Below are 12,389 nucleotides of genomic sequence, written 5' to 3'. Positions count from 1 at the left end.
AAAAAGTGGACCTTTTTTCCAGGGGAGGGGGCAATTTTGTAAAAGTGGACTTTTCCTCAAAAAAATTTGGACCTTTTTTGGCCAAAAAAGTGTAAAAACCTGATTTTTTTTGCTACGCTCCAAAATTGTCGTATTTTGGGACTTTTTGTATACTTTTGCACATTGGGGGTGCGACTGATTCACCCCCCTGCGTCAGGCCTGGGGTGTACACTTTAGGTAATAACTATGGAAATGATGAGTGAGATGGCTAAAATGTCATCAATTTCTGTTACAAGGGGTGATTGATAAGTTCCTGGCATAATTAGGAGATGGGTTTTGACTAATAAGGGGTAGGATGAGCATCCTGCCAAAAACTGCTTTTGTTGAAAACCCCCTTATATCAGTGATTTTTTTTATGTGTTCTCAAAATTGCTCAAGTGGATGTAAGGGGTTTTGAAACAAAGCTCTTCAATTCTGAAATTTTTGAAATATTTTAATGTTTTTGAGACGTGTCGTCTACAGTCGACACCTGCGTGGAGAGGGTTAAACAAGGGGGAAATAACCCTTGTTCCCTTGAATTTGTTTAATATTCTTATTCAATGGGTGCGTCTTGTAAAGAATTCACGTAATTTGATTGGTTTGAGGTGTATAATATCTCACAATAGTTGATAGTGATATTAGTCAGGGCGCGCGCCGCCACGCAACGGCGGCACGCTTGTTGCTCCTCAATGATCGCGCGATAATGCGTTAGCGTAATGCACGTCTTGAGAACTAAGAACGCGATTCGGCGGCTTAGATGTTCGTGATGGTTTCGTTCATTTAAAACAACAGGGATGTCCTTACAAAAGTAACTTTATTTTTTCTGAAAAAGGCAGTTTTTCTCAAAAATTACATTAAAACTGAATAAGAATGAGAATAAATGATAGGATTTTGTCTTTTGCCTATCAATATCGTGTCATAATGGATGGGCTGGCCAATATTTTTATCGTAGTGGATACCGCTGCGCCGGCATCCACTACTCAAAATATTGGCCAGCCCATCCATTATGACACGATATTGATAGGCAAAAGACAAAATCCTATCATTTATTCTCTAATTCCATTTTGGAATATCCTCTAATTGAGTCACTGTTAATGGTTGTCTTATACAGATCAGTTGCTGCCAGCATAACAATTTTTTTAAAACTTTTTCTACTTTTCTTCCATCAAAACAAAATAACAAGCTGATAATCAAGACTTGCTCTAGTCCATTTGGCTTCCTCAAGACAGTGACGTCAGTGCATGCCCTAGTGCACATAGTATTAAATCATGCACATGGACTCAAAGACCTGGTGTGTATGCACGGTCAAAGGCGGAAGACGTACAAAGTATCCTTGACAAAGGACTTACATCACTCTCTTGAGAAAGTCCAATCAACTGTAGCATACCCAGCATGATATCGCTAGCAGTGACTGAATCCTTTGCTCCATCTACAGCAACTTATCTCACGATAGTCATGAGTGGTTAAAACATAACAAAGTCTTTCAGCAGATTTCTTTATGTCTTACTTTAACTGTGAGCTGTCACACCCCTGTGCAGTATGTGAACATTAAGATGGTAGATGTCACTGGATGTTGCTACATTTTCATCCAAAAAAAATCAGTCACTGTGCTCCTCCTCCAGAGTGAAGACTGTCTTTTTAAAGATTGTTTTCGTTGTGGAAACAGTGTTCAGAATTTAACAGTAAGGTACATAATTAATCTCACTTTGTGGCTGAAATTTAGCTTAGAAAATGCTGCACATGTTATACATTTACCAGTTGCTTATCTGTGTTTTATTTTTGTATTAAAAATGTGTTCAAATACTTAAAATTATGTAATAAATGAAGATATATATGTATGCAATACTGTGGAGAAAGATGTGTTTTGTATTTATTCATTATTGTAACTTCAATTCCTACCTTAAAATCAGTTTCCAATTTTATTGTGTTTCCTGTGTGATGTGCCCCGAGTAATTTAATTTAATTATTTAGCTTTGTTTACAAGCTGAAAGTATTTCATGAGATGGAAAACCCCTTGCACTTGCAAGAGTTTGTGTGTTATGGCATGTTCTAGGGGAATTCCCTTTCATTCATCAGGTGATCAAAACAAACTGAATCAGAGTTATTAATGTCATATGGGATTTTACATATTACTCCATATTCTGTGCATAGTTGCATCATCAGGGGAAAATCCATTGGATTGTGAAATGGAGATCATTTTGGAAAGTCCCCCGAGGAAGTAAATGTGACAGAATGGTCTATTTAAATAGATTGTGGGTATAAAAGCTGCAGGCTTGAGTTTGGACTTTACAGAATGTCATGGGAGATTGTAAAACTCCACATGTGTGTGATGGTCTTTGTGCTTCAAAAAAGAAGTGCATTTTAACCAGTTTACATAGCCAATGATTGAGTTATTTTAATACAGCAACGAAGGAGATTTATGAGTATGTGAATGTGCTCTTCCTCATCAAAGGATTAAAGTTCTTCTGTCGAATTGCTGGAGTTTGCTGGGTTTATGAAAACCACACATCTGTCAAATACAGCGGAGCTGTGTTAAAGAAACCTGTTCCCTGGAGAAAGAGTAATTGGTGAAAGAAACACCATTTTTGGAGAAAGCAGCTCAAGGAGATATTTTTGGAGAAAGCAGTGCAAGAAGATAAGTGATTGGAGAAAGCAGCATCATTTTCATGTGAGGATTTCATACGCAAGGATATTTATAAAGGCAAGTGTACACTGGACTTCGCTGATTTTCGCAGGACAAGTGAATAAGGATATATTCCATCAGTCATCCAGAACATTGCAAGAACTCTAGGATCACCAACAAGAAGACCGCTGGTTAAGTACTGATAGAATAAAACTGATTGTGTGATTTTATTGTATATGCTACTGTTGTTATATGTACCAGTCATACTTTGATTTCAATTAAAGACTTGTATGCTAGAATATTACAATGAACTCTGAAGACTTGAACAAAGACTAATATCAGGCATTCTGATTTTGAGAAAGGTACTTCATATTTTCCATTGTAACCAGTTGTTCAAAAAAAAAAGAAGACAAAAATAGTGAAATATTAATAGAGTGATATTTTAGCCTATATCCATGATTTTCAATTAAAAGATTTGTGTCTAGGCTGCAAATTTAGTTAAAGTTATTGTAAGCAAACATGCAAAATACATGGTTTTGGCCCATTTTTTCCCCAAAATTGTTGGATGTGGAATTATTACTTATTAACTATTGTTATCAATTGCTTTGCTCTCCCTACCTAACTCTCTTTCTCCCAGCATGCCTTGCCTTTCTCCTGAACGCTACTTACCCTTTGCTTACTTTGCTATACTTCAAGGCTGTAGGCACCGGTGATATTCCATCAGTCCTCCTGTTTCTAATCGCCTCTCTGTAGTTATCAACCCCCACATTCTTGAAGATTGCAAGTCAATCACATTCCACCTGTTACAGCTTTGCCTTGCGGCAGAGTTAACAGAAGGGGCTCTGCGGGCAATTAAATAGTAGTGACATTGGAGCAGCCTGGAAGGTTATATTGCTAACTGTAAGACATCTTCATGACCATAAACATGATAAAGCCTGCATCTCCAGGAATGTCTTCAGGAGTAGAATACGGGTGAGGTAACGGTGATAGAAACCTCACCCGACACAGCACAGCACAAACCAGCCGTTGTTTATGGCGAGAATCATTAATGATTATTGGAAGTCGCCAAATTAAAGACCGCAGAGCCCAGGGCCACAATGAGCGCAGTTTAATGTCAAACACACCAAAGCTGCAAATTGCCTACTCGCAATGCTCCACATGACAACTTGAAGCCACATGGAAACATTAAGAATGAGACGGGTAAAATGACTGGACAGAAGTTGAACATCTGTAGTACGTATAATACAAGGACTCTGAGAACAGAGGAAATGCGTGAAACGCTGTTAGATGAACTTCATGAATCATAATGGGATATCATTGGATTATCAGAAAAGGACATGGAATTGTTATTGTTGAGCTAGCTACAGAGGATGATTTAAGCACTTCCCACCACGCCACTGTGTTGACTTGCGGTTAGCACAGCTGTGTGAGTGAACATGACACCACTGCTCGCACATTGCATTGACGGGCATGGTTAAATTTGAATTTGGACTGATATATTTACAATAAAAACGCATTCAAAATGCTAGTCGATTTCACATTTTATGTTACCTACAGAAGGTGTGAATTATCCTTTATGCATATACATCACTTTTGTTCTGAAATCGACCAAGTAATAATGACACACGCACAATTCTTAAACAACATCTTTTGCACAGCATTCAATGGGATTTGAAAAGTAAAGTGGCAGTTGAAACTCTAGTGATAACACGTTTGCAGTGCATGATGGGGCTTCCTTAAATCATCCTCTGAGCTAGCTACAAGGAAGGAGATGGTTCTAATATCATGGAGAAACCGAAGAGGACGCAGGAGCAAAAGGTATTGGACTTTAAATTCATCCAAAAGTTACAGATATTTTTTTATGTCACAGAAGTCAACAGCTATTCCAATAGATTAGCAACACTCAGCCGACAGTTGACAGGAAATGATCAAATAAGCATTGCCCACTATAATTGAAGACCGATATAAAAAAGACCAGCTTGCGTCTGACGTCAGGGCAAAGGCGCGCCGTAATTGGTTGCTGACTTGCGCAGTACGACATTTTTGGTCTGGTTGACAGGACGTCATACGCAAACTATGGTCTTTTTAATTCGGTCTTCAATTATACATAATAGCGAGTATGATAAGACAAATATTCTACGAAGATGTGATTAAGGCAATAGAAGCCAACAGAGCACAGTATACCATTGTTATAGGAGATTTTAATGCTAAAGTAGTAGAATGACAGATGAAAGAGTCCATCACAGAAAAATTTGGTCATGGACAGAGATGAAGTGGAATTTGCAGCACAGCACAGTGACTTGGTTATAACCAACATATTTGTCAAGAAACATGCAGATTGGATAAGATATAGGTAGCGATTACAGAATGGTAAGGGACCAACTTCATGTAAGGAGAAGACTACATAGATTCAAGTTTATCAGGAATGAAAAGAAAAGCAAGATCAAGATGACAGAATTCCAGTTGAAATTTAAAAAAAAGCTTTGAGGAATTAGAAATTGAAGAGGCTTGATGTAGATCAAGCATACCAGGCTATATCCAGTACATACAGTGATGGTAGTGTCTGCAGAAGTGGCAACGCAAGAGAAGATGATGAAGCAATTCTGAGTAATGCAAGGCTTCTCAAGGTGACGGCAGAGGAAGTTTCACCAGCACTAACCCTACTGTTCCAAGCTTCAATTGACCAAGGTGTTGTGCCCTCCTCCTGGAAGAAAGCTACCGTTGTTCCGATCTACAAAAAGGAAGTTGTTCATCAGCGGCTAATTATAGACCGATCTCCCTTACATCAATCATAATTATGTAAGGTGTGTGAGCACATAGTCCATTGCGCTGTCATAAGACACCTATCGAGGAGCTGAAAAACACTCTTTGCCAGCATTTTGACACTTGTGCCAACTCTTTCCATCTATGCTGGATTTTCTCCAATTGGGTACTTACACCTTGTCCCATTTTGGATGCTCCTACCTACACTACTTTACTTTTTTCATCTTTCAACCCGTCTACTACCTTCTTTACCTTAAAACTTCCTTTCGCAACACAGCTGGTTAGGAAAGGTGAGCCAAATTAGTTGGCTTGGTAGCTTGTTTTTGTCTGGTGTTGTTTTTGGATGGGAGCTTTTGTCTTAAGTTTCGTAGAGGATGGGAGTTCTTATTCCACATACTAGGGTAAAGGCGCTGAAATCCACCACCGATGGGCACATAACCCATTTCACACTGGTGGTACATTACACAGATCCCCAGTGTGAAGGTGACGGCGCAAACCCACACGGACATCAGGAAATCAGCAATGCTGTCAAATTAAATCGGTACTGCGTACTAAAAGGTTGTCCACAGACGGACAACATCGTCGTAAAAGCTAATGTGAGTGCCAGCTTGTGTTGTGACTTTTACTTCTTCCCTTCATCTTTTCTTTCTTGCTGTCCCAATCATAGTGTTTAGTGTAAGAATGTGGATTCTCAGGGGGCGCTGAGACCGCCTGTCAGTATAACAGCAAGAGCTGATTTCAAGAACTCCTCTTTTCGAACTCGGAGCTCATCCAGCCTCTACCATTTTACCTCGCCAGTGTGGTATGAGTAGGCAGAAGGAAGGGAGACCTTTGTATGGTGCTTCTTTACAACCTCCTTTAACCCAGCTATGGGTAATTAGCGAATACTAGCTATGGTTTAAATAGTCGTCAATGGTCAACAGCATTGATGTATGTGTAGCGCCGGTAGAATCAACGGTATGGTCAACGACCCCGGGTCAACGACAAAACACAATTTAATACACAAAGCTCAAATCTGGCATCCAGTGAGATGGTTTGTGTCAAGTGGAGGCTAGTACTTTAACAAATCAGGAATGGCCCTCTACTGTTGGGGGAAGGACCTGGCCACCCACCGTACTATTTGGCAATACCGGATTGTAAACATGAGGCATCAAATCTGCTATCCAGTGAGATGGTTTGTGTCAAGTGGAGGCTAGTACTCAATAAATCAGGAATGGCCGGGGGCCCTCGCTACTGTTGGTACGGAAGGACCTGGTCACCCACCGTACTATTTGGCCTCGATTGTAAACATGAGAGTACAAACGAAGAGAGAGATGCTGCTCAGAGTACACCTGTTGGTGATGACAGATCAGGATTAAAGCCTGCTACCGGAAGTCCTGGTCTTGACGGTCCCAGGAAGGAAAGGAACAGCACCCCTTTAAGGAAGCTAATAAATATTGCTACATGGAATGTACGCAGTATGTCAGGAGGAAAGATTGAAGATGTGGAGAAGGAGATGGTTGCAAACAATATTAAGATCCTAGGAGTAACAGAGTTGTGGTCGCTTGGACAAGGGCGGTTCACTACAAATGATGGAATTATGGAAAAGATACTGGAAGGAAACGAGGAGGTGTGCGTTTCATAATAGAAAAAAACCCACAGCCAAGTGTGTTTTTGGATGTAATCCAATAAATGAGAGAGTGATGACTGTAAGACTGCAAGGACATCCTTTGAATATTCCTATCATACAAGTTATGCACCAACATCAGATGCATCAGAGAGCGAGAAGACAGACTTTTATGAGATGGTACAAGGAGTTATGGATAACATACCTAGAAGAGACTTACTCATCGTACTGGGGGATTGGAATGCTAAGATTGGCAAAATGAAGGAGAAAACTGGGTGTATAGGCCAATATGGACTTGGGATCAGAAATGAACGTGGAGACAGACTGGAGGAATTTTGTGAAGCTAATAACCTAGTCATTGGGAACACGTTATTTCAGCATCATCCACGGAGACTATGGACTTGGATGAGCCCAGGAGAACAAGAAACCAGATCGATTACACCAAAATGTCAGGACACGACCAGGCGCTGACTGTGGTAGTGACCATCAGCTACTTGTAACCAAAGTGAAACTAAAACTGAAAGCTAAGAGAGACAATGCAGCACCTACCAGGAATGATGTTGACAACATTCCCACTCGATATTCAGTAGAGGTGAAGACCAAGTTTGACGAGTTACTGAAAGTTAATGAAGAGGAGCAGACCCCAAATGAATTGTGGGAAGACATGAAAGAAGCAGTCCAGAGCACAGCAAAGAAGTACATCTCTCAGCAGACCTTAAACCTAGCTGATGACAGGAAGAGAGAAAAGGCATATGGAGGAAAGGAAGAATGGGCACGCTTAAACAAAGAGGTCTCCAAAAGTGTTAAGGAGGACAAAAGAAACTACATCGAAAGGAAGTTTGTGGAAATGGAAAGATGTAAGGGTGACTCAAAAATAGCTTTTGACGAACTTACTAATAAGTGGACCCCCAGGATGGATGTTATAAATGATTGTGTGGCTATGTGGTATCATCTGGAAAAAGAAGAAATGGCCGAGAGACTGGTGCAGAGCAGTATTTATTCCACTGCCAAAGAAGGGTCATCACGATGGTCATCACGTGTGAACATAAACGGCACCATGTCAGACCCAGTTACCACTGATTTCGGACTGCCACAAGGATCAGTCCTCGGACCTCTTTTGTTCACCACATATTCCAAGCACATCGGTGAAATTGCGAGGAAACACGGCATCGATTACCATCAGTATGCTGATGACTCGCAATTGTATGTTGCTTTTAACCCGCGTAATCCTGACGACATCATCAAGGCATTAAACAAGATATCATGCTGCATTGCTGACATAAAATCTTGCCTTACCGCCAATTATCTAAAACTCAACGACTCCAAGACTGGGTTTTTCATTGCAGCATCAAATCATAATCTCAAGCTCCTGGACATACAGAACATTCAACTCTCCATCGGCGACTCCACTATCAATCTGTCTTCTGTCATTCGCAACCTGGGCTGTCACTTTGATTTCAATATGTTTCTTACTGCTCATGTTAAAGGAAATCTGTACCATAAACTAATCAATGGCTAATATAGTTATATACCCCTAAATTAAACATACCAGACGGTCTATATGAATTTCGGAATATTCCTAACAAAGAAAAAGCACTTTTAATCCTTCGTTTCTGCGATTCATGGAAGCCGCCATGATAGCTGCTTGCGAATCCGTTCTGCCACAAGCGGTAGTGTAACCTTTCACACAGACCCTCGGCTACCTTCGGCGAGCGTGTGTTGCTTTATGGCATTCGCGACCCCCACAGCGAATTTTGTTTTTAGTGCTGTTTGTACACTTTTCGTTCTCAAAAGACATTGCTGATCATAAATATTACTTGAAATACATTTTTTATGTTCTTCTGTAGTTTTATGGGTAAGAATTGTTGCGTTTTCTTTTGAACGAATGTTGAATCTGAACTTTGGAAAAATTCGCTTCGTGTCACCAAAGTTCACGAGCGACGAGGCTTGTGGCACGGATTTCGCTGGTTTCAAAATCGGGGTACCGTTACAGCGTAATAAAAATACATCGGGTATCAATATGGCAGCCACCATGGATTGCAAACTGACGGCTGATCGTCGTAAGGAATTACGAATTTCTCCTTTATTTGGACGTATATAAGCGTGGGACTTTTACTGTTTGTCGTTTTTATTATTACTGCAACTATATAGCCATTGATTAGTTTATGGTACAGATTTCCTTTAACATTCTCCGCAGAAATACGGTCTTCCAGATAAAGAACTTGTGGCAAATCCGGTGTTACATCAATCAAGAGACCTGCCATCATGCAGTAAGAGCACTGATACTCTCCAGGCTCGACTATTGTAACGCACTCTTCCTTCAGCTCTCTGCAAAAGACATAAGCCGTCTCCAAAGACTTCAGAACTCCGCCGCGCGTGTCATCTTTGCTGTTGGTCGTCGAGTCGAAGCTCACCCATTAGTCTCACCTCTCCACTGGCTCAGCATTGATAAACGCATCAGTTTCAAAATTCTTCTGTATATCTACAAGTCTCTCAATAATCTTGCTCCGAAGTACATCTCCAACAAACTGACTCCTTATATTCCTCAAAGGACTCTCAGACCAAGTAATGACACCACGCGTCTCCTGGCTGATAGATCCATCAGTGTCGCCGGTGATCGTCGTTTCCCTGTAGCTGGTGTTAAGCGCTGGAACTCATTATACCAACAGAAATCAGACTTTCGCCATCGGTCACTCTTTTCAAACAGAGACTCAAAACTTATTTATTCTGAACTGGTTTCTTTTTCATCACTGGTTTTCTTCTGTATTTGTTTTCTATTGTAAGCGCAACGATGCTTTCTTTGCGAATTGCGCCCTAAGAACGTTGTAGTAGTAGTAGTAGAAGGGAAATTTGAAAGAGTGTGCCAATCACCGGACAATCAGCCTGATTTGTCATGCAAGTAAATTGCTTCTGAAGACTGAAGATAATCATCACGAGAATGAAGAACAAAATGGATCAAGAAATATCTGATGAGCAGGCACGAAAAAAGAAACTACATCGAAAGGAAGTGTGTGGAAATGGAAAGATGTAAGGGTGACTCAAAAATAGCTTTTGGTATTGCCAAAGAACATGAAGAACTTACTAAGAAGTGGACCCCGGGGATCGATGTTATAAATGATGAGCTAAAAGGTAACACCCCAGCAAACACAAAACGTTTTCGACATCATTCGCAAAAGGTTATAAAAGGTTGTCAGAAAACGTTTAAATGTCGGGTTATATAATGGGTATATTAAGGGTATGAAACGTTTTCATAACATTAAAAATCATTTTTGATAATCTGCTGCTCAGCAAACAAAAATGTTCTACAGAAAACGTTTAAGTGTCGGGTTATATAAAGGGTATAAAAACGTTTTAATAACATTCCAAAAACATTTTTGAAAACTTTATACAAAACATTCTAAACAGAATGTTATTTTGGGGTTGAAAAAATATTTTGCGAAAAATGTTTGCCCAAAATATTTGCAGTAACGTTTTAAAAACGTTTTCATGACCTTTATATAACCCGACATTTAAATGTTATTAAAACGTTTAAAAAAAACATTTTAAGAACATTTCTGTGTTTGCTGGGTGCAAATATTTTAACATAATGTTGACAAAATATTTGGCAAAAAATGTTTGCAAAAATAGTTTACAATAACATTTTTGAAAACATTTTAAAACTATTGTTGTAGTGTGTTTTTATACTAAACGTTTAAAAACGTTTTCATGACCTTTATATAACCCGACATTTTAATGTTATTAAAACGCTTTTATGTAAACCAAAAGCCAAAATCTAACTTATTTAAAACGTTTTTAAAACGTTTTTGTGTTTGCTGGGACTCTTACCGAAAGCAGGGGCGTAGCCAGCTTTCTTAGTCGGGGGGGGGTTGGAATAAAATCGCAGTTGCAACATGCAATGTCTTCGACGTTCCCAAAAAGCCCTTATTGGGACGATGTGCTCGCATAGCGTGCAAAAATGTTGAATTTGATACTATTTTTGCCCATAATCGAGATGAAAATGGCTTAATTGTGACAAATGTGTATTTGACACTATTTTGGCCCATGATCGGGGTGAATTTTGATTGAAAAGGGGATCCTTGCCCTTTTTCTTTTCCTTTGCCCTTTGGTCTGAGGGGCACTTTTTTCTTTCATTTCATTTTTTGTCAGGGGGTCTGCCCCCCCCCCTCGTTGGCTACGCTACTGACCGAAAGTGAAGACATCATGAGGCGATGGGTTCAGTATAGTTCATAGCTGTTTTAGGCACAACATGACAAGGTGTATGTACAGTGAGGAAGAACCTCCACCATTGAGATCTACAGGCTGAAGTTGAGCTTGCCAAGGAACAAATGAAAAATGCTAAGTCACCTGGCATTGATAATGTAGCGTAACTTCTAAGTTGTGGAAGGCAGCTGGGACAGAAGGGATAGACCTAATGTGGCGTCTATGTGGTATCATATGAAAAAAGAAGAAATGGCCGAGAGACTGGTGCAGGGTAGTATTTATTCCACTGCCGAAGAAGGGAAATTTGAAAGAGTGTGCCAATCACCGAGCTTCACCGGACCATCAGCCTGATTTGTCATGCCAGTGCTTCTGAAGATAATCATCAATAGAATGAAGAACAAAATGGAGCAAGAAATATCTAATATGAGCAGGCAGGATTTCGTGAAGGAAGGGGGACTAGGGACCAAATTGTCAATATCAGGGATGTGATTGAGAAATGCAGAGAGCATAGACTTTCTCTTTACATGTGCTTCAAAGATTACAGTAAAGCTTTTGACTGTGTGTTAGCCACCTCAGATGTGGGAAACTATGAAAAAGATGGGTTTCCCAAGTCATCTTGTGGATCTGATCAGTTGCTTATAAAATTATAATGAAGACCAAGAATCGGCAGTCAGAACAAGTAGTGGGGACACAGATTGGTTCAAGATTGGAAGAGGCTTACGGCAGGGCTGTGTGCTATCACCAAACCTATTTAACATCTACTCTGAAGACATGATGAGAACAGCTTTGGAGGGGTTTGAAGGTGGAGTGAAGTTTGGCGGTACAAGAATTACTAACCTGAGGTACGCCGATGATACCACTCTTATTTCATATTCCATGTATTTGTAGCAGCAGAGTAGAGCTGATTGATCCTTCGAAGCGCATCAAAGAGACCAGCGAAGAGAAACACCTTCTCCTGAACACAAAGAAGACAAAAAATAATGGTTGTAGACAGAGAGCGGAAAATTTGTGATAGATGGACAACAGATTGAGGAGGTTTTGAATATCTGGGTTCAATGATTAACAACAGTGGTGACAGCACAACTGAAATTAAGAGAATACTCTCTATTGCAAGGACAACTGTGCAGGGCATGTCAAGCATATGGAAAAGCAGAGGCCTATCCATTGACCTCAAGGTAC

This window comes from Amphiura filiformis, chromosome 11 (assembly GCF_039555335.1).
Source record: "Amphiura filiformis chromosome 11, Afil_fr2py, whole genome shotgun sequence".
Classification (NCBI taxonomy): domain Eukaryota; kingdom Metazoa; phylum Echinodermata; class Ophiuroidea; order Amphilepidida; family Amphiuridae; genus Amphiura; species Amphiura filiformis.
The sequence above is the reverse complement of the archived record's forward strand: the minus strand, read 5'-3'. Positions refer to the sequence as shown.